The sequence below is a fragment of the Aedes aegypti genome, chromosome 2 (genome assembly GCF_002204515.2).
Source record: "Aedes aegypti strain LVP_AGWG chromosome 2, AaegL5.0 Primary Assembly, whole genome shotgun sequence".
In the NCBI taxonomy this organism is placed as follows: Eukaryota; Metazoa; Arthropoda; class Insecta; order Diptera; family Culicidae; genus Aedes; species Aedes aegypti.
The window spans coordinates 73853933-73880814 of NC_035108.1; positions in this window are offsets into that span (position 1 = coordinate 73853933).

Below are 26882 nucleotides of genomic sequence, written 5' to 3' on the forward strand. Positions count from 1 at the left end.
TAACTCGCGGGAATCGAGCCCAGCTGTTTTGCTGAGTGCCGCCCGGCCCGAACTGAACTGTGGATCCCAAACGCTGTTAATAATTACAATTAAATTAATACCTACCTGTCACGATTGTGCGCGGCCATAATTTTTATCAAATTATCTCTCCGTTTTCCTGCCCTCTGTACACACACAAGACAAGAAATGGAAGCAATGAATTGGGCCAATGAGCCAGAGTGGAGATGAGTGGTGGTGCATGCATGCCCTCGAGGCGACGAAAAATGTGGATGATTCTTACCTCGGGAAACAGGATCCCTGACAGCAATCAACAACAAAAGTGATTGCTTCTGTCCAATCTGCTTTAATTTAAAAAAAAAAAAAATACTACATGAAATGTGGAAGCACATCATATGGGTATTCTATTTTTACACCTGTTGCAGTACTTGCAGATACCTATATAGAAATATATTTACTGCCAGGGTCTTCCATAAACTTGTGATAAAGTCCGCGGCTATAAAGCAAAACAATGCAGAAGGTATCTGTTTTCAAATCTCGATATTTCTCAGAGTAGGATGTAGGAGAAGGAGAATATTGCTGCGGAATACCACCGAATAACAAACCAAATAATTGCCAATACTAACGAGGAGCTGTTCAAAACCTAAGTGGTCATTGTTTGTCTGACCCATGTGAATCTTTGTGGTATTTAATTCTTCAAAAATACGTGAAATGTTGAGATTATTTTATTATTTTTTGATTTTTTGGTCTTCTCTGAGAACTTCAAGAGCTTTGTGACTAAGTTACCGTATTGATTCGAAGTGTTTTTTTTTCTCGTGTTACCTGCGGTGCGGTTCCCGGTTCCCAAGTTGGCGCGCGATTTGCTTGGCAGTGCTTCGGAGAAGTCCAAGCATTCGTGTTTGTTTTATTTTTCTTATGTCGTCGCGCTATTCGCTGGGCAGTAGGCTACACACTCCCTTTCACGTTGTGCGAGTGTGAAAAGATATTCGCGTTCAGTCGAGGATGGATTTCAAAATGGTGAGCTCGTGTATCGAGGCAACGTAACATTTTTGTATTTTTCAAACAAGTTCGTCACTTCAAGTGTCGGCATAAACCCTTATCATTATTGAATATAATTTCATTATACATAGCTTTCTTGTCATTACATAGAATAACTTTTGAATTGTTTGACATTTTGAATGTCGACGTATTTTCTTATTCTTCTAAAATCGTATTTTCCCCTTATCCATGGATCGAATCATCGACCAAAGGTGACTCCCAGATCTGTTTCCTTCCTCACTTATAAACACCCTTCCCGTGGTGATTGTGGAGATACAGAGGTATTCTCGGTCTCTAGAAGCAACAATCATTACACCCTATCATTCCTTCCCCATCTCAACTGACTGTAAGGACTTAGACGACGCTTTTATTGATCAATAATATGAGATCTGCTAAAATTGCACTTCAAGAGTAAGCGGAAACTCCATATTCATTTGGATCGAAATGCAATTATTACCAGTACCGATCAATCACGGAGTAGCAACCATTGACATGTACAGTCAGTCTATGCTATGTTATGCTATGCTATGCTGTAAGTTACCGTATTGATTCGTCTGGAATGTCTGGATGCTTCGAATCCCGGACGTCGACCTTAAATCATGGTATAACTTTTGTTATACATCATTCTATATGAATTAATACACTCGTAAATAATGCATGAAAAGGCCGTATACATACCATAGTAGAGGCTATATACGCACTTGGCATGACTTTATAGACTTTTTGTGGTCGGCAATACGATGCCACAAATCTTGAATGAAATAAAAAAAAGGTTCCAGCGTGATTCGAACACACGACCTTTGAAATCAGAATCGGACATCTTACCACTGAACCACCAAGTGATACGAAGCTAAAATGTAATTATTTGGAATTAGTCTTGCTCTGTTGTTAAAGACCCATCGTCAGGAGATAACAAGCTTGGGTGGCACGATTTGCTTGAAGCTACTGCGATTCCATTCTTGATTGATATAAGATCTGTCAGTTCATAAAATTTGACGCGGTTCTATGTTGCACTATTTTTTGTTTTCAACACAGATTGTCGGTAAAAATTGCAGTGGGGAATTACATACAAGTTATGTTAACATTCAGAACGTTCAATCTGGCATATTGTGCGATTCTGATTTTTGACGTGCGAAAATGTGATTTTGGACACTCACTCTAATACGATACGCGGTTCACTGAGTAACTCTGTTATCAGTATCTTTTGGTAATTCGACCCAAATTTTTGGACAGAATTTTCAAAAGAACTCGTGTGGTCCATTGGAAGCATCAACGTGAAGATGACTAATGCGGCGTAAGATGAAACGTGTTGAAATCCAAACATGACAATGACTATGGCCAGTTTGTGTTCCTACTCACGATTTCAAAGGCACTAATCTACAGAAATAGCAACCCTTCCTACCCAAAGAAGCCTCTTCCTGTGATTTTAATGAAGAAGCAGAGACACAATTCTGAAGAATGCCATTAAAAATGGTAATATGTACCTTATAGAGAAACCATGATTTTTATTTTATTTTGGTATGGTTGAACGAGTTGATATCGAGTAAGGGAACATACATTAATGGATGATTGACACTGGTTGGTATTCGACGGCGCCGAACTTAGTCATGCTTTTGATACTGATAGTTAATGCTTTTGACTGATCTTCTTCGGCCTACGGGAATAGTCAATTTTTTATTGATGCAAACGGAAAATATATGCAATTTGTCATGTTACCTTGAATTAGGGAGAACTATTATGTTTGCGAGAATCTATGAAAAAAAAACCTCCAACAACTGGTTGAACTTCTTGATGATTTATTTAACCCGTGTCTACGGGGCTGACATACAAAATTCAAATTGCTCGTGTTTGAGCATAACTCCATATTTTCAATGACATTTTGAGGATTGCTTCACTATTAGTTGTAGCTTCATAAGTGATGGGAAGGTTTAGCCCCAGAGTATTGTGGACAAAGTTATTCCAGAAACATCTCTGGGTCAGGTAGGGTAGAAATCGCATGAACTTCTTTTTAGAACTCATTTATCATTTGGAAACGAAATGTTTTCATATAAGAGCGGTTCCACAGAAAATGACGACTTTTTTCCCAAATTTCATTTTTATATTTTTTGATTTGTATGAAATTTTGCACATGCTTTCTTTATGCCCAAATATGCCTTATGGGCATCATCGGCTCGCCATTTTGACTCTAGCCTTACTTTTGAGAAGGGCCTAAGAAAAAAAATCCTTAATAATTTTCAAAAATCATAACTTACAAACGGTTTGTCTGATCAGTTTGGTGCCTTCCGCAAAGTTTTAGGTTATTGTTGGGACTATCTGGAAAAAAATATACTCTGTAAAAAAAAATTGTAATTTTTTATATATCGAAAATAAAGCTTAAAAATCAATTTTCTCAAAAATCGTATTTTTGATTTTTTTTTATTTGTTAAAGTAGACAAAAAATGAAGTCTTTTGCACAGTGGGTCAAGATGGAGAAATCATGGACAAAAAGTTATGATTTTTTGAAAATAGGTGAATTTTTGAAAATGGTCATAATAAACTTTTCAAATATTTTTAAACTAGATTTTATGAAAGTACGCAAAATTTACAATGAAAAAGGTATATGGAAAAATCAGGCTAACTTTTACCATTTTAAAGATACAGCGATTATGGTACAAAATTATGATATAATTTTCAATTTTCGGTCATTATAATATAACTTAGAAACGGTTTGTCCGATCAGTTTGGAGTCTTCCGCAAAGTTTTAGGTTATTGTTGGGACTATCTGGAAAAAAATATACACTGTAAAAAAAACGTTGTAATTTTTTATATATCGAAAATAAAGCTTAAAAATCAATTTTCTCAAAAGTTGTATTTTTGATTTTTTTTATTTTTTTATATTTTAAAGTAGACAAAAAATGAAGTCTTTTGCACAGTGGGTCAAGATGGAGAAATCATGGACAAAAAAGTTATGATTTTTTAAAAAAGGTTGATTTTTCAATATGGTCTAAATAAACTTTTTGAATGCTTTTCAACCCGATTTTATGAAAGTACGCAAAATTTTCAACAAAAAAGGTATATGAGAAAATTTTGCCAATTGCTACCGAAACATTTGAAAAGTTTATTATGACCATTTTCAACAAATCCACCTTTTTTTAAAAATCATAACTTTTTGGTCCATGATTTCTCCATCTTGACCCACTGTGCAAAAGACTTCATATTTTGTCTACTTCAACATATAAAAAAATAAAAAAATCAAAAATACAACTTTTGAGAAAATTGATTTTTAAGCTTTATTTTCGATACATAAAAAATTACAACATTTTTTTTACAGTGTATATTTTTTTCCAGATAGTCCCAACAATAACCTAAAACTTTGCGGAAGACACCAAACTGATCGGACAAGTTTCTAAGTTACATTATAATGACCGAAAATTGAAAATTATATCATAATTTTGTATTAAAATCGCTGTTTCTTTGAAACGGTAAAAGTTAGCCTGATTTTTCCATATACCTTTTTCATTGTAAATTTTGCGTACTTGGTAAAAAATTACAACATTTTTTTTACAGTGTATATTTTTTTCCAGATAGTCCAAACAATAACCTAAAACTTTGCGGAAGGCACCAAACTGATCGGACAAACCGTTTCTAAGTTATATTTTTTGAAAATTATTAAGGTTTTTTTTTCTTAGGCCCTTCTCAAAAGTAAGGCTAGAGTCAAAATGGCGAGCCGATGATGCAAAAAGGCATTTTTGGGCATAAAGAAAGCATGTGCAAAATTTCATCCAAATCAAAAAATACAAAAGTAAACCGACATTCGAATTCAAATGGAACCGCTCATAAAATGTAAACAGAACCGTTATGTGTAATAAGTTACAAAGGCCAAGGATATTTTTTAAATTTACAATTGACCTTAAGTAAGACTAAGGCCTCCAGAATATTCTGGAATTTCGCCATAATCAACACAGCTTCATAAGCTATTTTTAGCGATTGATGTCTAGGTTCGTTGGTTTACAGCACTCACTTAGCTTTAACAGACGTGTCCACTAATTTTGACAAGAAATTGGATATTGGAAGTCATCCAAATCGTCTTGGAATTCTGGTCGTTATGATCTACCAAATCTACTACAGTCTATACTAACCCAATTCTCTTGAAATTTTCTCGTTCCTATCCATAAAGCTTCATATGGCTCAAAGAGTGTACTGCTATGAAGGTCTTCAGAACATACTGAAGTTAGTAGATGAAAAAACCGAATTTAGTACTATACCATTTAATTCCACTAGAGTATAGTACTAAATTCGTTTTTTCATCTACTTATAGGTATTCTACTAAACAGCTCGAAGATTTATTATCATACTGAAGTTGTTGGCCTCAATTTCAATACGCAGCTTAACTTATTCAACATCAACATCGCAGAATCTCTTAGGGCATCTTCAAAGCTTTAGAAATGTGACTCGGATGATTCCTCTTCTTTCTGCCGTTACGTTCCAATTGAGACAGAACCTGCTCCTCAGCAGAACCTGTTCTATGAGAACTTTCACAGTTGTTTACCGGGATATTTTCTTTCGCAGTTATTTACTGGGATCTTTTAATTTCTCTATGATTTTCATAATAAAGAGATCCTCAACCGGTTCTGTCTCAATTGGGACGTAACGCCAGAAAGAAAAGGAAACATCCACAATACTCCGGAGCTATACCTTTCCATCACTTATGAAACAACAACTCATAGTGAAGCGATCCTCAAAGTTTCATTGAAAACATGGAGTAATGCCCAAATACGAGCAATTTGAATTTTGTATGTCAGCCCTGTAGCCTACGGGTTAAATAAAAATCCTGAAGTAATGAGGTACTAAACGAATCCCCAAAATATTTTTTTTAATAAAGCGAATGACTACAGACATATCTGTAGAAACAACATGGATAAGCATTGAAATAATTTTTAGAAAATATGCTGAACATTCAGAGAATCTTCTTACTGAACCTTCTTCAAAAAAGGTAGGACATAAGTTCGAATGGAGAAAAAATGGAATGGACAAGAGCTTGAAAGGAAAAAAGGTCAAAGCGACAATATGTCGAATAGACAAAAAGCCAAATGAAAAAAAAAAAGATCGAATGGTGAAAAGGTGGAACGGTAATACAGATAGTGACTGAAATTGACAAAAACATACATTGCATAGGCAAAGAAGCCAACAGTTGCTTAAGTACAAGATCGTGAGTTATAGTTCAATTCAGAAAAAATATCATAAATGGTGGTTTGAATGCTGTTTATGCAAGGGAATTTGACTCCAAATATCATAGAAATGGATTGGAATTTGGAAAATTTGAAACAAAAACTAATGGACACGCCTGAAAACAACATTCAGGCGTGTCCATTAGTTTTCAATAGCTATAGTTGTTCTGGAAATATTAATTATATATATTATAGGGCAAGTGTACCATTAGTGGTGCACCTAAGGGAAAACTGCTAAAACACGGTGTTAAGATCATGAAATATATGATTTTAACGTATCATTCGATAGATCTCAAATCTTTCTATCATTCAAATGTATAAAAATCACGATTCATTTGAAATTATCCTGCAAAAAGCCTTGCACCAATAATAGGAACACTGTTCCTTTAGTGGAGGTATATTTTAAGGATGGTTCCTTTAGTGGCGCAAACCATTGATTTCTTATGGGACCCTCCACTATGGGTACTGATGCACCACTATAGGTGCAAAGGAGCAAAAATATTAAGCAAAATAATTGTTTTAAATAGTTTTTACGGTTAAATTTCATGAATATTATTCGATTACTTGTATCATTTTCGCATCGTACATAATACAAAAATATCACATAATCATTTATTAGCGTGAAACATGCCAAAACACACTACCTCCACTATTGGAGCTACCTCCACTAAGGGAGCGTTTGCCCTATATATTATATACTAGTGGTCCCGGCAAACTTCGTCTTGCCATCAAGTAGGCTGTTGAAAACCATTACGAATCGCTCCATACAAAATGACAGTTCCGTTCACTCTCGTTCATTCGACTTTTCCGGTGAATATCCTGGAACTTTTATGCACACAAACACGTCGGAACCCTTAACGAACAAAATGGAGAAAGAATCATTCAAATCCGCTGACCCGTTCGTAAGCTATTACGTGACATACAAACAGCACTCTATTTTTATTTATATAGATAGATTATATTATATTATATTACTATAGTCCAACTTTTGCACCCACACTGCTCATATACTAAGATTTTGCTCATACTGTTCTTCCAAATTAACCCTTAAAAGGCGTGGACGACTTTTTTACTCACATCTTTCGACTCAATTGATCAATCCTCAAAATTTTAACAGTATTGCGTAGGGGATCAGTTGCTCCTCCAAACGCATCCCCAGAAAGTTGTACACCAGTGGCCAATCCAGATACACGGCCGGAAATTTAGTGTACACCACCTATTTCATCAGTGATTCTTGATTTCATTTCAATATATTTCAAATGTATTTATGTAAAACCATATGAATATAGCATGTATCAAGTCTTGGGAGCTCACGTTAAACATTGGAACCAATAATCACTTGATATGTTCAGATACAGGAGACCGGATGTTTTAGTATGCGATCTCGGAAAACCAATCTCAAGCAAATTTCAATTTCCAAACAGTTCCAAATAAAATCATAGTTATTGGACAAAATGTAGCCGAGGCATTTCCGGTCATTTTAAATACGGGTGACTGTTTTAAAACAAATTTTGGAATCAAGTTTTTGGTTCCAAAAGACTAATGTTTATTATTCGAAAACACCCATTATACAAAACAGCAAATAACACTGTTTCAACAAATTGGAATTGTGGCACAACACGCAAATTGAAAGGATACTCTCATCATGAGAAATATAAGATACAACTGGTTCTTGAAGTAAAATCTATTGGAAGCTAAGTATTTATCATACGGCCGAACACTATGCCGGAGTTCAGGTTTAGTAACAATGTTCCACTTTTTGATTTCAATATATTATAGCTTTTTAAAATTCCTGTTACAGTGGGAGGGTCCTTGTGCGAAATAATTGTGGCAAAGTTTAATGTAAATACTGGGAGAATTATCGTGAAAATTCAGGATAAATTCTGTTAAAAATACAAAAAGGTTACTGATAAGAATCCTGGAAGAAATCTTATCAGAATACTGGAAAGATTTTGGTAAAAAACCTGGAAGGATTCTGTTGCCAATATTTATCCTGGAAGGATTCTGATAAGACTCCTAAAAGTTTTATCAAGAGAAGGTTTGGATCATAATCTAGGGTGCCAATGGAATGTATGGGAAAAATTTTGTCATCGAATTTCAAAAAAGGTAGTGCTCAAAAGTTTTGTCTCCTCGAAAAAAGTCCCCATGCAAAATTTGAGCTCAATCGGACTTCATTAAGTGGACCCCCAAAGCGGTCAAAGTTTGGCTTTTTTGACCCATGCAATTTCCGAAATCGATTTTTTTTTTGATGCCAGATGTCTTAGAAATGCATGAAACGTCGAGATCTGGTGTTATCTGAAAAAATTTTTTTTTGAAAAAATCGACCTTTTGGGACTTAGTAAATTTTTGAGTTGGGGGAGTGAATTGAATTTGAAATGAACGATTTGAATTCAATTGCTGAGAAATTCAAGGCAATAGTATTGAAACATATCCTATATCATTGTTGGCCATTGAAAGCATATTATATGTGATATTTCATTAGGGTGGTTCATTTAATTTCCATTAGGGTGGTGCTTTTGTAAAAAAAAAAATAAATAAAAAATATAATTTTAATTGAATATTGAAGACAATAGTATTGGAACATCTCTCACATTATCGTAAGCCATGGTGTTTTATTAGGGTGGTTCACTTATTTTCCATTAGGGTGGGCCTTTTTGTCGAAAAATCATAATTTGAATGGGATATCAAAAACAATAGTATTTTATCACCTCTTTCATCATCGTAGGGCATTTCCTTCATTAGATTCGTGATATTTTATTAGGGTGGCTCACTTATTTTCCATTGGTGTTTGCCGAAAATTAAAAAAAAAATCAAGAAATTTTGAATTTGATCCTTTTTTTAGCACAATAGTATTTTAACACCTCTTTTATAATCGTAGGCCATTGTCTTCATTTTTGTTTAGAGAGGCTTTAAATTCCTCTGAATTCATGCACCTCTAGTTCCATTTGATATGCGACATCATCGTAGGACACTGTTAACATATTTCATTAGGGATTTCTTTTGGACCTTTGAAATTTAATTCGGAATATTCTTAGAAATTTACTTTACAATTTTCTTTGGAATTTCTACAGAATTTTCTTGAGAATTTCCTTACAAATTTGCTTTGGATATTCCATAGAAAATTCCTTAGAAATTTTCTACGAAATTTCCTTTTAACTTTCTTTTTTCATTGGAATTTGCTTCGGGATTTGCTTTGGAATTTTCTTTGGAATTTCCTTAGAAATTCCCTTATGAATATGCTTGAATATTTCCTTAGGAGTATCCTTTAAAATTCCTTTGCAGTTTTCTCTGAGGCTCAAATCAAATCAAATCAAATTTTCTTCAGAATTTCCTTTGGAATGCCTTTATTACTTCCTTCAAAATTCTCTTTGAAATTTCTTTTGGAATTTCGTTTGAAGTTTACTTCCAAATTTGTTATAGAGTTTCCTCGGAATTTCTTCAGGAATAGCCTTTGGAATTCGGAATTTTATTTAGAAGTTTTGATTGGAATTTTTTACGGAATTTTCCTTTGGGCTGTTCTACGTAATTTTCATTGGAATTTCCGTTGAATTTTCTCGGAATTTACTTTGGAATTTCCTTGAAATTGTTTTTCGGAATTTTCTTAGGAGTATCATTTAAAATTCCTTCGTATTCTTCGGAACTTTATATCTCATTTACTTCAGAATTTCCTTTAGAATTTCTTTTAGTAAGTTGCTTTAGGAAGTTATTTTGGATTTCTTTGGAATTACTTTCGGAATTTCCTTCTTCACTTCTTCAAAATTTTCTTCGGCGTTTCCTTTGGAATTTTCTTTGGAATTTCTTCTGGAATTGCCTTCGGAATTTCCTTTGAAATTCGCTTCGGAAGTTCCTTTGAAATTTCTTATGGAATTTCGATTTTAATTTCTTTTAGAGCTGGCTTCCGAATTTCATTTGGAATTTTCTGCACAATTTTCGTCCGAGTATTTTTTTGGAATTTGCTTCGGAATATCCTTTAAAAATCCATTCAGATTTATTTTAATGGGATTTCCTTTTGAATTTTCTATGGAATTTATTTTGCAGCTCCCTTTGGAATTTCCCTTAGGATTAAATTCGGAATTTCATATGGAATTTCCTTTGGAATTTTCTGAGGAATTTCCGTCTGAGTTCCCTATTGAATTTCCTTCTTAATTTCATATGGAATTTCCTTCGGAATTTTGTGCAGAGTTTCTATTATAATTTATCATTGCAGTTTTCTACGGAATTGTCTCCGGCGTTTCCTTTGGAATTTTCATCGGAAGTTCCTCTATAATTTTCGTTTCCTCTGGAATTTCCTTCGATACTTCCTTCGGAATTTTCTCTGGAATTTCCTTCGGTATTTCCTTCAGAATTTTCTCTGGTATTTCCTTCGGAATATCCTCTGGAATTTCCTTCGGAATTTCCTCTGGAATTTCCTTCGGAATATTCTCTGGAATTTCCTTCCGTATTTCCCCTAAAATTTTCTTCGAAATTATCTCTGGAATTTCCTTTGGAATTTCCTCTGGAATTTCTTTCGGGATTTTCTCTGGAATTTCCTTCCGAATTTTCTCTGGAATTTCCTTCAGAATTTTTTCTAGAATTTCCTTCGGAATTTCCTCTGGAATTTTCTTCGGAATTTCCTCTAGAATTTCCTGTGAAATTTTCTCTGCAATTTCCTGAGAAATTTCGTCTGGAATTTACTTCGAAATTTTCTCTGGAATTTCTTTCGGAATTTCCACTGGAATTTCCTTCGTAATTCCCTCTGGAATTTCCGTTGGAATTTTCTTTGGAATTTCCTTCGGTATTTCCTCTAGAATTTCCTTCAGAATTTTCTCTGGAATTTTCTTCGGAATATGCAAAACAGAATTGGAAAGGTCACTGAAGCTCAATGCTTGATCTCTGAGATGAGTGCATCTGAAATCACGATGTAGCAAGTGGATTTTGTATGAGACGAGGACTCCGAACTGGTTCAGCTTAGTGAAATGTTGCATTCCAAATGAAAATCACGCAAAACTTTTCAAAAGGACCTTTCTAACAATGAGAGGCTTTCTAGAAAACTCTTTTGTTGTTAACTAAGTTACCTTTACATTTTTCGTCGAACATTACGCAAATATTATGTAGTAGTCCACACCATAATCTTTCGGTCTGTAGATATTGAGGTTGAAATTTTTACAATGACACCATAATTAAGGAAAGTGGACGAGACTTTTGCGAGAAATCATCGTTTCAAACTATACGAAAAATGATGCACCCTAATGGAAAATGAGAGAAACTTCCCAATGAAATTTGTTAACAGTGTCCTACGATGATGTCGCATATCAAATGGAACTAGAGGCGCATGAATTCAGAGGAATTTAAAGCCTCTCTAAATAAAAATGAAGACAATGGCCTACGATTATAAAAGAGGTGTTAAAATACTATTGTGCTAAAAAAAAAGGATCAAATTCAAAATTTCTTGATTTTATTTTTAATTTTCGGCAAACACCAATGAAAAATAAGTGAGCCACCCTAATAAAATATCACGAATCTAATGAAGAAAATGCCCTACGATGATGAAAGAGGTGATAAAATACTATCGTTTTTAATATCCCATTCAAATTATGATTTTTCGACAGAAAGGCCCACCCTAATGGAAAATAAGTGAACCACCCTAATAAAACACCATGGCTTACGATAATGTGAGAGATGTTCCAATACTATTGTCTTCAATATTCAATTAAAATTATATTTTTTATTTAATTTTATTTTTTTACAAAAAGGATAACCCTAATGGAAAGTAAATGAACCACCCTAATGAAATATCACATATAATATGCTTTCAGTGACCAACAATGATATAGGATATGTTTCAATACTATTGCCTTGAATTTATCAGCAATTGAATTCAAATCGTTCATTTCAAATTCAATTCACTCCCCCAACTCAAAAATTTACTAAGTCCCAAAAGGTCGATTTTTTCAAAAAAAAATTTTTTCAGATAACACCAGATCTCGACGTTTCATGCATTTCTAAGACATCTGGCATCAAAAAAAAAATCGATTTCGGAAATTTCTTTTACCCCCTCCTTTGGAGAATTTTCATGGGTCAAAAAAGCCAAACTTTGACCGCTTTGGGGGTCCACTTAATGAAGTCCGATTGAGCTCAAATTTTGCATGGGGACTTTTTTCGAGGAGACAAAACTTTTGAGCACTACCTTTTTTTGAAATTCGAAAAATCGATTTTCATTGGCACCCTAATAATCATGAATGGATTCTGATGAAAATACTGGAACGACTCTAATGAATGTCTTGGAAGAATACTGATAAGAACCCCGGAACGATTCACGCGTTACAACGTCGGTGGAGAGTGATGTGTGGCATTTCACTACCTAAAAATAATGCGCCCTCGGGCTAGGCATTGGATATGCAGTGGGATTCCGTATTTGGCAACAAAGTTGAAATTTTCAGTTGCCAAAAACGGAACCGTGCCAAAATCGGAACCCATATTTCAAATTTTATTTTTCATCTATTGGTTTTGAAAGCATCAGTACAATGTTAATACATCATTTTTATGGAATCATAAGGCGTTGTGACCTCGAAAAGGTTCAGTTCGAAGCATTTTCCCGAAGGATTATACTATGCTATGAATCTATAGCTCCGTAATATTAAATATGGCAAACGATTTTCTAGTCACGTTTTTACGTCTCAACGTCTTCAATTATTTGTTAGAAGCTTTATGCATAATTTTTGTATAAGAGGGCCTTGTAAAACCAATAACCGCATAAGTGACTTTTATTGTAGAACTGGACATTTTCTAAAAACTATGAGAGAAAACGAAAACAAAAATGTTTTCTTTTAAAGACGTGTTTGCGAATCAAATGCGCTGAGTATTGCAAAACGGCATGACCTTTTTTTCTAATTAACATTTAAAATCAGTTTAACTTTTGGACTTTAGCATAAAATCTGAAAAATTCGGTAAGTTTACAATTGCTCCTTCAATTTATGTTTCTGATAAATTAAAGCATTTTATAATGAATGGTTGACAGTATTAGGGCAAACATAAACATGAGAAGATGCATAAATGTCTTGTAATTGTGTAGAATTTAATTTTTACTTGAAATATTTTTTAATTCAGCTTGATATATGTTTTACACCTGCCTTATGAAATCAACTGAAATTTACAGGATCCTGTTATGAAACCTCAAGAACCTTATAGGAATCTTCAGGTTCTCATAAGAAATTTACAGAAAAAACGCTTGAGCTCTGAAGCATCTTGCCAAGCATTCGTAGGATCTCGCAGAGTTCTCAGGATCTTGCTAAGGATTTTGCTTTGAGTTAACATCTTGGAATTCCGCTGCGATGTTGCCGTAAATTCTCAAGCATCCGATGAAAAAAAAAATAAATGTTTATTATTATTAGGCTACCACTAGCACAGCTCAAAGTCCTCTGGAAACCTTTTCAAAATCCTCAAGCTTTCGCCGAAAATATTAAAAATACTACTAGAAATTCACATTATCCCGCTTAAAATTTACAAGACGCCCTAGAGTTTATTAGGAATCACCAGATTTTGGACATAATCCTCCATAACCAGTTATACACTCTAACGATTCCTCAAGAAGCTCTCAGTGTTCACTTGGAATCTGCAGATATCCTCATGAATTCGTCAAAATTTCCGAAAAGTCCCACAAGAACAAGTGGAAGAACAGTGTTTATTTATTGTATCACCTACTGGAGACTCAAGTAGGCTGCTCACTCAATATGAATGCCTATGAAAAAAGAATGGTCTTAAGTTGAGATACTGATGGAGATTATTGGTCTCATGAAACGTTGCCTATGTATGACTGAAGTAAATAAGCGCGTACGCGAGTCCTTAGTAGTTGGTGAGAATTGGGGAAACATCGACGAAAATGGAGATCTGGAATGTAATCGGTGTGTAGTTGACATACTATTCAAGTGACTAAAGCAACAGACACGATTATATTTACAAAAAATTACAAATTTTAATGGTATTGAAAAATGTTGCCAAAAACGGATCCATTTTGTTGCCAAAATCGGGGGGTGCCAAAATCGGAGCATGCCAAAAACGGAATCCCACTGTAGTATTCAAAAATGTTGCCAAAAACGGATCCATTTTGTTGCCAAAATCGGAATCCCACTGTATCTAAATGCAGAATGGAAATGCAATCTATATAAATAAAAATGGAGTGGTGTTTGTATGTCACGAAATGGCTTGAGAACGGCTCGACGGATTAGAATGATTCTTCCATAGTTATGTTCCTGAAGTGTTCCGACGTGTTTGTGTATATAAAAAGCAAGGGATATTTAACGGGAAAGTTAAAAAAAACAGGAGTGAACGGAACTTCCATTTTGCACGGAGCGTTCCATGGCGTTTTTCAACAGCCTACTTGATGGCAAGACGAAGTTTGCCGGGACCACTAGTATTATAATATTTGTGTGAAATTTGTGATGTGACTTCTACCCTGTTAAGAAATATCTAGTTCCTTAAATACTCTGACATTAAAAAAATGCTACAAACCATGGTGGCGCTTGTTTAAATTGTACGTTCAGCTGGATGAAATATGGAATGAAATATCACAAAATTGTTCCCAATTACAGTTGCGTTTTTGTGGATACATATTTATTGCCTGTTTCCATTCTCAAATAAACAATGATCCACCACCCTGTAATTTGTTTCGAAAAACAAATGCCCCAATGAAATTACTGCGACGTTATGCCCAAAAGCGAAAACGTGCCGCCGAATGCATATCACATCGCATCTACATGATTTCAGTGGAAATGGATTCCGAATGCGATAACGATCTTGCTTAATGCCAAACTCAGTTTTAGTTTCGCTGTTCGCCTTGTGTACACACATTTATTAAATTTAATATCGCATGAACCTTTATTCCAGGTGCATTTCGTCACACATCTTAAATCAAGCCTCCTGTAGAACGCAGTAGAGCAGCGTTGCCCGGAACCCGTTTCCTGATTTGCATACGGGAAGCGATGCAACAACTGTGCTGCTCGATCGAAACGCAGACAGGAGGGGTCGTAGAATAGCGAATCTCGGTCAACATAGAAAGGGTTAAGCCGTCGCGTCGGTTGGGTCGCCGACGACGACACAACGGTGGAGGTAAATAAATAATTATTTATGCAAACGAGTTGCCTTGAATCGGGGACTCATCTGATCCTGAGAGGATGAACGACAAAAAAATATATGTATGGAAAGGTACGCCGATTTTTTTTTGTTCTCATTGTTGCCGGCGTGATTCGTTCCAAAGGAATATGTGAGAATCCCAATTTATATTCAAATTTCCTGAATCGTTGTTCTAGTGGATCTGGTGGAAGATGGCTTCGACTTACCATCGGGGATCGACCGGGAAGGTATTCAGTTGGCGTTTTTCTTCCTTTGTAGCGAGGTGGTGGGAAATACTCTACGATGGGTATGGTTTTTTATTCGAGTCTGGGCGAGACAAAAAAAATCAGAATATGTAAGCCGTCATACAAATGAGAGATAAAGGGTTGAAGAGGTAACGTCCGTTCCGAGTTGAGCAGTCTGGGAAACGACGATCAAGCAGACTGGGTTGATGTTCATTGAGGTTGCAATCTAGTCATCAGGAGTGGAATGAGCATTCAGTGAGTAGGAAGCTGTTGGCAGAGTTCACTGATTGGCTTGGAGTGAGAATTCTGGTATAAGTTGTAAAAATCTGTAATAAAATAGCGTGACTTTGGAAAGCTGTGATAAATAAGTGTTCAAAAGTGAAGGTTTTCGTGTGTATATCTTTGAAGAAAGCATGAAGAAAGAGTGATTTGCTACCAAAAATAGTAATGGTCTAAAAGTTTTGTGGGATTCTATGGAAAAGTGTTACAAAAGGCAGAAAATTGTGCTAATCGTTAGGAGTCAGCTATTAAATTGTTCACGTTACGTAATAGACCTCAAACAAGACATTTGCTAATAGCTGCCATTTCGTCAATTTCCTTTCGATTTTTTTTTTAAACCACCCTCAGTTGATTTTGAAAAGATATCAGTTATTTGTCAACAATGCTGAATTCAGAACCATGCCAGAAGTATTCCGGGTTGTACTGGGGTCACGAGGGTGCCAAATTTTGGAAATTCGATTATATTTCTATATATTGCAGTTGAAACAATCATGTTTATATGTTAAACGTCAGACAATGATCGATTGTCATCATTTAAACATAGTTTAAGTAGACCGTTCCGGAACACCGTAGCCGGTTTCACCAGGGCCTCTTTGGAGACATTTCCGTTTTATGTCCAAAACATACCGTGCAACATCTCAATATTCGTGAATTCTAAAGAACATCTCATCTTATGGCTCTGGCGGAACCTGTGTCAGGTGCTCTGGAGTGGCCAAATTTGATTATATTTTGTTTATTCTTCCTTCTTTTGAATTCACGAAGATTGAGATATTGCACGGTATGTTTTGGACATAAAACGGAAATGTGCCCAAAGAGACCCTGGCCTAACCAGCTACGGTGTTCTGGAACGGTCCAGTAATTAAAAATATGTTTAATCGATGACAATCGATCATTATCTAATGTTTTACATAAAAACTTCGGTGTTGTAACTGCAATAAATAATAAAAAAGGATTTACATTTTTAAAATTTGGCACCCTTGTGACCCCACTTCAACCCGTAATATCTCCAGAATGGTTCTGCATTCAGCGTTGTCCATTTATGACATATTACTGATACCTTTTCAAAGTCAATTGACGGTGGTTCCAAAAAAAATCGAATGGCAGCTATTTCAAAATGCCTTGAGGAAATCGAGCACGTATAGGTTAATTATTTCAAACTTTGCGGTGCACAGAGATGTGTAATGTTAAGGAGATTATGTAATATGTAAATACTTTGGAAAAGAGAAGAAGATATCTTCCCAGTTGTAGTATTTGTTAAAATTGCACACCATATGTGTTCGTCCAAAAGAACTCGTTTTTGTGAGAATCGTGCAGGCGTGTTTCCGAACGCAGTATCAGTCCTCTGCTTCTGACGATGATTAATTTCACTGTTATTTTTCAATATTTGAGAAAAAGATAATTGAAAGTTAAATTATTTTTTTGAACTTTTACATATTTAGTAACAATTTAATTGAAACCTTCGATAGAGAATTTTTATTGAGCTATATCCATTAAGTTCACTATGACTGCAGTGAAGAACACTGTTTTAGTTCACTCTGACTGAAAAATTTCTAACATTTTTTGTATGCTTGTGTAGTTAAACTGGGTTTAACTCTTTTAAATAATCGAATTTTCAGTCCTCTTCGTCATGAGTGACCGTTTATTCTTCGAGAATCTGTATCTTCAATTCCAAAATCACTGTCGCTTCTGTGGTCAGTCATTCCATGAAAAACCGATCTAGTGGGGCTCCGAATTCCGTGAAAATTTGCTATTTTGTTCCTTATCCGAAATAAGGATACACGTATTTTTGGATTTTTTGATTAGGGTTACCATTTCCAAAATAGGGTGACCAGAAATATCGCGATTTTGCAAAATTTTTATTTTTAAAATAATTATAACTTTTGAACCGTTCGACCGATTTTCAATTTTTTTGGACGAAATGAAGGCTAAAGATTTTGACTTTTCAGAAAAATTATAAAATTTCACAAAAATTGTGTTTTTTACATGAAAAAACTCAATAGTTTCCGTTTTTTCGTGATTTGAAGGCCTCGTGACCAAAAAGGCTATCGCTGTTCTCATTTTTTCTTGAAAGTTCAGGAAATTTTACGTATACTGTCAAATTTTCAGCGATGTATGTTTTTTGGTTTTTGAGATATATTTTTTTGAAAATAAAAAATCAGTCATTTTTTATCGGCACACACTGAAGATCTCAGCGCATTAGATTTGTAATGTTTAAAAAAAATATAACTTTTGAACAGCTTAACCGATTTCCATTTTTTTGTATGGAATGAAAGCTTAAAATTTCAACTATTCAGATAAAATTGAAAAATTTCTAGTTTTTTTTTAGAAATTTTCATATATTTTAATGTAAAAAATTTTGTTTTCAAAGTTTTCTATTTTTTTTCTATTTTTTTCTAAAAAGTTGAGACCTTAAGCTTTCATTCCATAAAAAAAGATTGGAAATCGGTTAAGCTGTTCAAAAGTTATGAATTTTTTTAAACATTACAAATCTAATGCGCTGAGATCTACAGTGTGTGCCGATGAAAAATGACTGATTTTTTATTTTCAAAAAAATATATCTCAAAAACTAAAAAACATACACCGCTGAAAATTTGACAGTATACGTAAAATTTTCTTCACTTTTAAGAAAAAATGAGAACAGCGATAGCCCCTTTGGTCCCGAGGCCTTCAAAGCACGAAAAAACGGAAACTATTGAGTTTTTTCTTGTAAAAAACACAATTTTTGTGAAATTTTATAATTCTTCCTGAAAAGTCAAAATCTTTAGCCTTCATTTCGTCCAAAAAGATTGAAAATCGGTCGAACGGTTCAAAAGTTATAGTTTTTCTGAAAATAAAAATTTTGCGAAATCGCGATTTTTCTGGTCACCTTATTTCGAAAATGGTCACCCTAATCAAAAAATCCAAAAATACGTGTATCCTTATTTCGGATATGGAACAAAATAGCAAATTTTCACGGAATTCGGAGACCCACTAGATCGGTTTTTCATGGAATGGCTGTGGTTTTAAAAATAGAGTTTTGTTTATTCAAGGCATCGAAACCCAAAACAAGATTAAACATGCGTTCAATCAGAGTGAACCAAGTAAGATGTTGTATAATCGGACAAATCAATTGGATCGATTTTAGAAGCTGGATGCTGTTTCTAAAGAATTTCTTAAGAAATTTATTGTGGAATCAGTTCTTAGTTTAGGTCAAATCTAACCATATAATCTAAACAAACGAATAACCAACTGATGTTTGAAGACTGGTTGGCAACGGTTTAGAAATAACTTCTGCCCTCCCTTGAATTGTTCTGAGAGTCATGAACAGTTTTTTTTGTCTCCTAATGTTTGTGGTAAAATTGTGTAGAATTTTCTGACCCACTTCCTGAAATAATTTATGCATGAATCAGCTGAAAAAAAAATCAAAGAGATAAAACACCTACAGCTTTGAAACCGTGAGCAAAATTTTGTTGTTTTCGGGCAACATTTTTCGACATGATAGGCTAATCTGATAACAAAACAGAATTTGCCGAAAAGTTTCAGTTTAAAGCTATTGATACTCTTTTAGGAATGGCATGCCTTGAAACAGTTTTCAATCCCACCAAAAACGTAGCTGTTCCCTCTCATGAGTCGGATTTCTGCAAAATTGTATGTGGTCAAGTCATTTTGAAGCTTTCGATTTTTGCTTTAATTAATACAAAATAGTATCGTAATCAGCCGTCGTGGTCAACGTCACTGTATATTACTTCTGGCCATGCCAAGGAAGACGAATCTTAATCCCGTCGGTAAAAAAATAAACGAATTTTCTCGACTGTCACTGTGTATTTTTCAAAATGATCAGCGGTGATAGTATTGGCGTAGATTAGTTTCAAGGTTGAAATGTATAGTGGTCTCTATCATTTGTTTTATCCATTTTGATATTAGATTCAGCACAAAAAAAAAGTTATTCTTTATAATATAGAAACTTTTTTGTTGTATTACATGCAAGAATCTGTATGGGCTTATGGATTTTACAAAAGATGTCCCAGAAAAAGGGACATAAATTACCATAGATTGAAATAAAAAAAAGAAAAAAATACAATCAACTTGCTATAACTCGATATTGGAGGACCAGCAAATGCGATCCAAGCGGCCATCGCAGTAGCCATGAATATCAACTTTTACTATGACTCTCCAACTCGATATCGTGACACAATATCGAGTAAGGGAGAGTTAACTGTATAAACCAGTCGTGAATGAAAATAAATCATTGTTCAAATGAGCATGTTTTTTATGAACCTAATAAAAAAAATATATGACTCTTGAACAGTAGTCTTCGAAAGGCTCCAACCTATCACTACCCCGAATGAGCCATTATCACAAATAGTATGAATTATAGTAAAGTATATATATATATATATATATATATAATAAGATATATCTTATTTTTCGGCCAAAAAATGTTAACAGTACTGTAATAAAAATTTGACCATTCATGTACCGTCTGTAATGTAAACTAGTAATTATTGGTGCGTAACATTTGTCGGTAAAATTTTCATCGTATAATGTCCCTTCTTCCGTTTGTCTGCTTTTGTTTCGAAATATCTTGTTGGCAACTTTCTTCTTCACAGCAGTGAGCACTTTCACAATTATTGACTAAGTGCTTTCCTTGACAATTGCCCATTTTTGTAGTTGTGCTTCTATGCCCAGAGAAGTCAAGGAAATTGTCAATCCAATAAGATCCTCGACGGGTGGAATTCGAACCCATTACCATATTTTACTTGTTTTATTTTTCATATTTGCCTTTCTTATGAACAAAGGTTGTGTCATAAAATCACGTTGTTGCAGTGATTATTCACATCATTATAGGAAATTTGCCCTTCTTTCTTAAATAGGCTGTTATCCAAGTTATCATTGCAAAAGCTAATCAATAATAGTTTCATATGGAAAAGCTAATTCTTTTGAAGGCTGGATATCCCTACAACTTTCGTTTAAGTTGATCTTGCTATAATTTTATTCTGAAATTTTCACTACATTTATCTTCTTGTGTTTAAACAGTCAGCTCTCTTATGGAACTGCTAAGCACTTCTCTACCTCTCTTCCATTGTCCTGAATCAAACACAGCTAATTTTTGTGGATACCTTATCTGAATTCGGCTAAATCATCCAATTCAGCCCTCTTTTCGAAATAGGCTGTTCTTCAGAGCATTGCATTGTGTCTGTTTGAGTCTCACCGAAATTAAAGGACAAACTCATACGAAGCTTAGCATGTATATAAGAATTATCTGCTGTAAGCCTAGCTCCTTTTTATTTTCCTAATATTTGGACAAAAAAAAAACATTGTTTTGCCATACACTGCCAAAGTCGTTTAATGCTCATAAGGAACCGTATAATTGTCTTCCTACTTTCTAATCAGAATTAATCTCAAAATGTTATGCACTCGGGGTAGTGACCCATTTGGGGTAATGTCGTTCGGGGTTATGGTGTTCGCAATAGTGTCATAGAGTCATCAGTTATTCCAATGAGTTGTCCTGTAGGTGACTATTTTCTTTTTCTGATTGACTTAACATTCCAGAGGACATTTCTAGAGTTATTGGCCTGAGGGCTGACATTGACAATTGATCAATATTACATGTTTGGCAAGTATGAACATATTTTTTTGCTCAGGAAAGCATAAAAAATGCAATCCGAGATTATTTTCGACCGAAGGGATTGGACCCCATCAGCCATAGAGTAAGATGGGGCAAAAGTTCGGCCTTAGTGGTATAATCAAAGTTTCCAGGAAAACAATAGCAGTTTAAACAAAACAAATACCATACAGTGACATACAGTCAACATATTGGCTATAATTTTGCTGAACAAACTTGTGTCAAAATATTTACTCATTTTTAGTTATAACAGTTTCAAAATTGATTGTCTTATTCGAACTTTTGCCCCACCGGTGGGGCAAGAGTTCGAATCTAGTGTGGGGCAAAAGTTCGCTGGCTAAAACACAAACTATCAATCCTTTTATGACAGGCATACCTTACACCAGCCGTAAACTTCAGTTTAACGAAAAATACACACTAAATGTTCATCAAAAAATTGCCCAAAACCGAGTTAATTGTAATATACTCAAAAATAGCAGTTTTTCGCAAAACTTAGTGGAAATGTAAAATTTTGGTGACAATTTTCACACGATCAGACAAATTTAACTGAATTTGAAGATAATTTGTGGATTTTAGGCAATTTGCAAATTTTTCCGTGATTTTATACATGGGTCGAACTTTCGCCCCGCTGATTCGAACTTTTGCCCCACTATGGGCCAAAAATTGTTTTCAAGCATTTATGCAAAAACTAATACACCTCAAAGCAACCTTATAATAGGCCTAGAAACGCACTTACATAAAATATTGAAAAAGATTTTATCTTCAATTGGTTCCATCCAACGAAAGTTTGACCAAAAATTACAATATTCACGTCGAAAAACAACAAATAGCCATAACTTTTCCAAATCTCAATCGATTTTTATGATATTTGGAGTGAAAGTCTCTTACTTAAATAGCATTCGAACCACCATGACATTTATAAGGTTTGTTTTGAATTGAGCTAGAAAGCTTAAAAAGAAACTCTTACCCCACTCGAACTTTTGCCCCACTTTACTCTAACATATTTTCTTTCTTATGAACACAGCTTGTACCATAGCATAATGTTGTTATAGTGAGTCATAGCTGCAAGCGTTTGATAAGAAATTCTTACCTTATTTTTATCGAGTTATCGTTGCAAGTGCTGGCCATTGATATTTCCGTAGAAATGGCCAATTATTTTGATTAATTAAGGATGTTTTTCACAAATTCCTTAAAGTTAATCCTGGTATGATTTAAATAAGAAATTTTACTTACTTTCCTCGTTTTCCTTCATGGCAGACATGGCTTTCATAGAACTGCTCAATAATTTTCTTCAATCATTGTTTCTCCTAAGTCTTGCACCGAACACAATTTCTAACAATCTATCAAAAACAACATATTTTGGATGATCCTAGATCGACATATAAAAAGTTGTGATTGAGGAAAGTAGATAGTAGCCTCTACTAGGTATGCGAAAAATATCCTTATTTTGGCATATTTTATAGCTATCATTTTTGAGTAGTTCCACGCCAAATCGGTAAACGATGAAACTCGACTACCTTGGATTCAAATGGAATTTTGCACATAGTTTCGATATAATAGAATAAGTTTTTTCCACTGGTGGAGAGACCATTTAAAATCAAGAGTAACTTCTGATAAGGGCGTAAGTATTTTTAGCATCACCATTTAAAAAAAATGTACCTCGGAAACCGTTTGTTATAGAGAAAAAGTGTCTGAGGAGGGATGGTAGAAAATCAAATAGGCTTTGTAAAAAAAATATACACTGAAAAAAATACTTTTATTTTCATACAAAAATCGAAATTAAACCTTAAAACACAAATTGCAAAAAATAGGTATCTTCGTTTTTTTTCAATTTTTTTCTGTAAAATGTCAATGTAAAACCAGATGTTTTAAGCATAGTTTCAACATGGTGCAATCTAATATAAAAAAGTTTTTCTAAGAGCAACTTTTGATGCATTTCTGAAAATTAAATTTCTGGCCGTAGAAAAGACGTTTTGATGCTGTAATATGATTCTTCACCCAAAAACAATTCAAAATGCTTATAACAATGGTCTTCCTAAAACTAGCCGTTTTCAAGATATTTAGGATTCAATTATAATAATATCATAAAACTCGAGGGAAGGAAAATAAAATTGCGATTCTGCATCCAATCTTGTTGATGTTTTCAGCGCACTCATTCATTATAAATCGTAGGATAAGTGCGCTGAAGACACCAACAAGATTTGATGCAGGATTGCACTTTTATTTACATTCTCGCACTTATGAAAACTGACTGCGCACTGGTGAACGAAATACCCAATAATGTGGAAAGAGATAAACGTAACATTGTTGGTGGAGCATCTGGAGTAACTTATGAAACGGGCGTATTTTCTTAAGTTTTATGATATTAATATAATTGAATCCTAAATATCTAGAAAACGGCTAGTTTTAGGAAGATCATTGTTATAAGCATTTTGAACTGTTTTTGGATGAAGAATCATATTACAGCATAAAAACGTCTTTTCTACGGCCAGAAATTGAATTTTCAGAAATGCATCAAAAGTTGCTCTTAGAAAAACTTTTTTATTTTAGATTGCACCATGTTGAAACTGTGCTTAAAACATCTGGTTTTACATTGAAATTTTACAGAAAAAATTTGAAAAAAGTCGAAGATACCTATTTTTTGCAATTTGTGTTTTAAGGTTTAATTTCGATTTTTTCATGAAAATAAGAGTATTTTTTTTCAGTGTATTTTTTTTTACAAAGCCTATTTGATTGTCTACCATCCCTCCTCAGACACTATTTCTCTATAACAAACGGTTTCCGAGGTACAATTTTTTTTTAAATGGTGGTTCCAAAAATACATACGCCCTTATCAGAAGTTACTCTCGATTCTAAACGATCCCCAATTATATGAGATGATTTTCGTCTCATATACTTAATACATCTGCGCAGTTTCATCCAAATCGGAATGGTACATGTCAGATTTCAGCATTTTATGGACGATTTCGCGTGGAACCGCTCAGCAATAAATTGATCATCAGTTCCAAACATACACTTCTATCGCTGAATTACTCAGTGTTCAAGAATAAAAAAAACATCAGAATAAAAAATGTATGCATTCCAAGCTCAAGAGCTGATGTGACAAAAAATATACAAACTGTTCATCATGGTTTGGGATCAAAAGCAAATTGAATTTGTAATCAGTTTATGTTGCTTGTTGAACAAACAAGTGGAATCAAAAACAAATTCTAGGTCTCATTAGCCGGATCAAACGAATACCTTCGACAAATTACCCAATAAAATCCTATTGTTACTCGACATGAAACGGAGTTAATGAAACGAAATAAAAAAAGCAACCGGCCAAACATTAATTCATCTGTACAACGTAAAATCAATAAAAGTCATCAGACATAACGTCTGTTCGCTGCAATCTCCGCTTTCATCATTGATCCGATTTCCTCCCATCAACAAGCAAAACAAACACCACTTCATCATCAAAGAACAACAACGGCAGGAAAATTTCCCATTTCAGTTCACCACTTTCCGCTGTCTGCCGGCTTAAACACCACCCATCCACACCCAAAACTGGGTCAAGTTCGCCGCGTCTAATTAACATCCCCAAAGCGAGCAGACAAGTTAATTAACATAAAATTTCATTTTCAACTTTTCCCCCGCCGCTTCCATCCTTGCGTTGCTCGAAAAGCGCAACAGTTAAACTTTGTCGGAAAACTGGAACAAATTTTCCCATTCATGAAACTGGAAGTCCGGAGCTCTTCTCCAACCGTCCAGCAGGGAGCAGCAGACGACTCCTCTCGCTCCACGGACTCCACGACGACGGCGTGACTTGTCCACTCATTAGCTGATGAGAGCAATGGCAGCGGCAAAACACAAGCGCGCGTAATTATCGTCTACATCTCGGGGAACTCCCACCAACACCAATGTCGTCGTTTCTGGCACAGTGGTCTGGAAGAATTAATGATTTTTGGGCGGGAAATGATTTCTATAATTTGCCGCGGAAAGATGCCCTTAGCGATTTAGAACGAAGTTTAAGACAAACTCTCGCATACTCTGAGATAACGCCCTAAAAGCCATTGGTAACCATGAGCGTAACTCGTTGTTTCTGAGCAAATGAAGGAATAAGCATCCAAACCAACATCACGGGCAGGTAGATATTGATCCTTTCTTCCCCACAGCGTTATTAAATAACATGAAAATCCATTCAGATGCTCAGTAACAACGAGCTACACACATGGTTACCAATGGCTTTAAGGGCGAGATCAGAAGTTATGCGAGAACTGTTTTCTACGAAGATGTTTGTATTGGCTATGTTCTTTGTATGATAATGTTTGAAATAAGGCAGGTCTACAATGTTGTAGAAATTCAATAGTTTTTTTTAATAATATGATTCAACATATGTGCGGCTAACCAGCCGAGTGCAAATTCTGTTATCTGGACATTACATATACATGGACAAATTGAACTGAAATTTTCGAAATCTGCTAGCCGGACCACTGTGCATTGATTAGTACGGAACGAAACACTTAAATGAGTCACTGTTAACGACTAATTTTGGCGGGAAATAACACTCAAAAAATGTTCGTAACCTGCCACGAAAAACAACATTCCATTCAGGTTATGTTCCTCTGATGAGCTTCATTAACTCTACCATTGAAGGTGTTTCCACATTCGTCATAAATCTTACTCAATCCATCCTGATGGCAGGACAACCAGGCCGCATTTTTCCTCGGCGACCATTTGCCAGGAGGACGCCATCATCGTCTTACCGATCGGGCACAAACACACGAATCGCAAAGCAGGTAAGATCTCCACCGTTTCACCAATACCACCAGATTAGGATCAGCATTTCCACCCACCGTTTCGCACCCCCTCTCGCTGTCTTACTACCACCCACAAACCGGAAAACGTTGCACACAACGATAGGTAAGAATGTATTGGTGCACCAATACCAGCGCAAACACCAAACACAATGATCCGGGAGAATTATCCCTCTCGCACACTCCTTCGCACCCCTTCCGGTTGCGTTTCCCGGGGTGAGTGTTTTCCCCAGCATAAGGACGATTCCATGAGGGTGAGTATACTTTGAGTTTCATGGGCTCAGCAGTGGGTTGGGAAGGAGCGGTGTTCGGTATTCTTCCCACACCGGGGGTTGTTTTGGGTGAGACGGCACTTTCCACGACGATGACGATAACCGATATGTTGAACGGTCGCCGTCGGGAAGAATGGCTGACTTGCACCACCGGGGGCGGGAGGGAAACGAGGAATATTGCTCGTTCGTGGAAATATGCTCGATTTTTATGAGCCGGATTAGATGTGTGGTATGTACGTGATGAAAAACAAAATTCTTTGGAAGTTTTTAAGGAAATGTTCAAACTGACGTTAACGAAATATTGCTTCCGTTTTGGTGTTATTTTGAGCAATTTGAATTCATTAAAGAATAGTTAA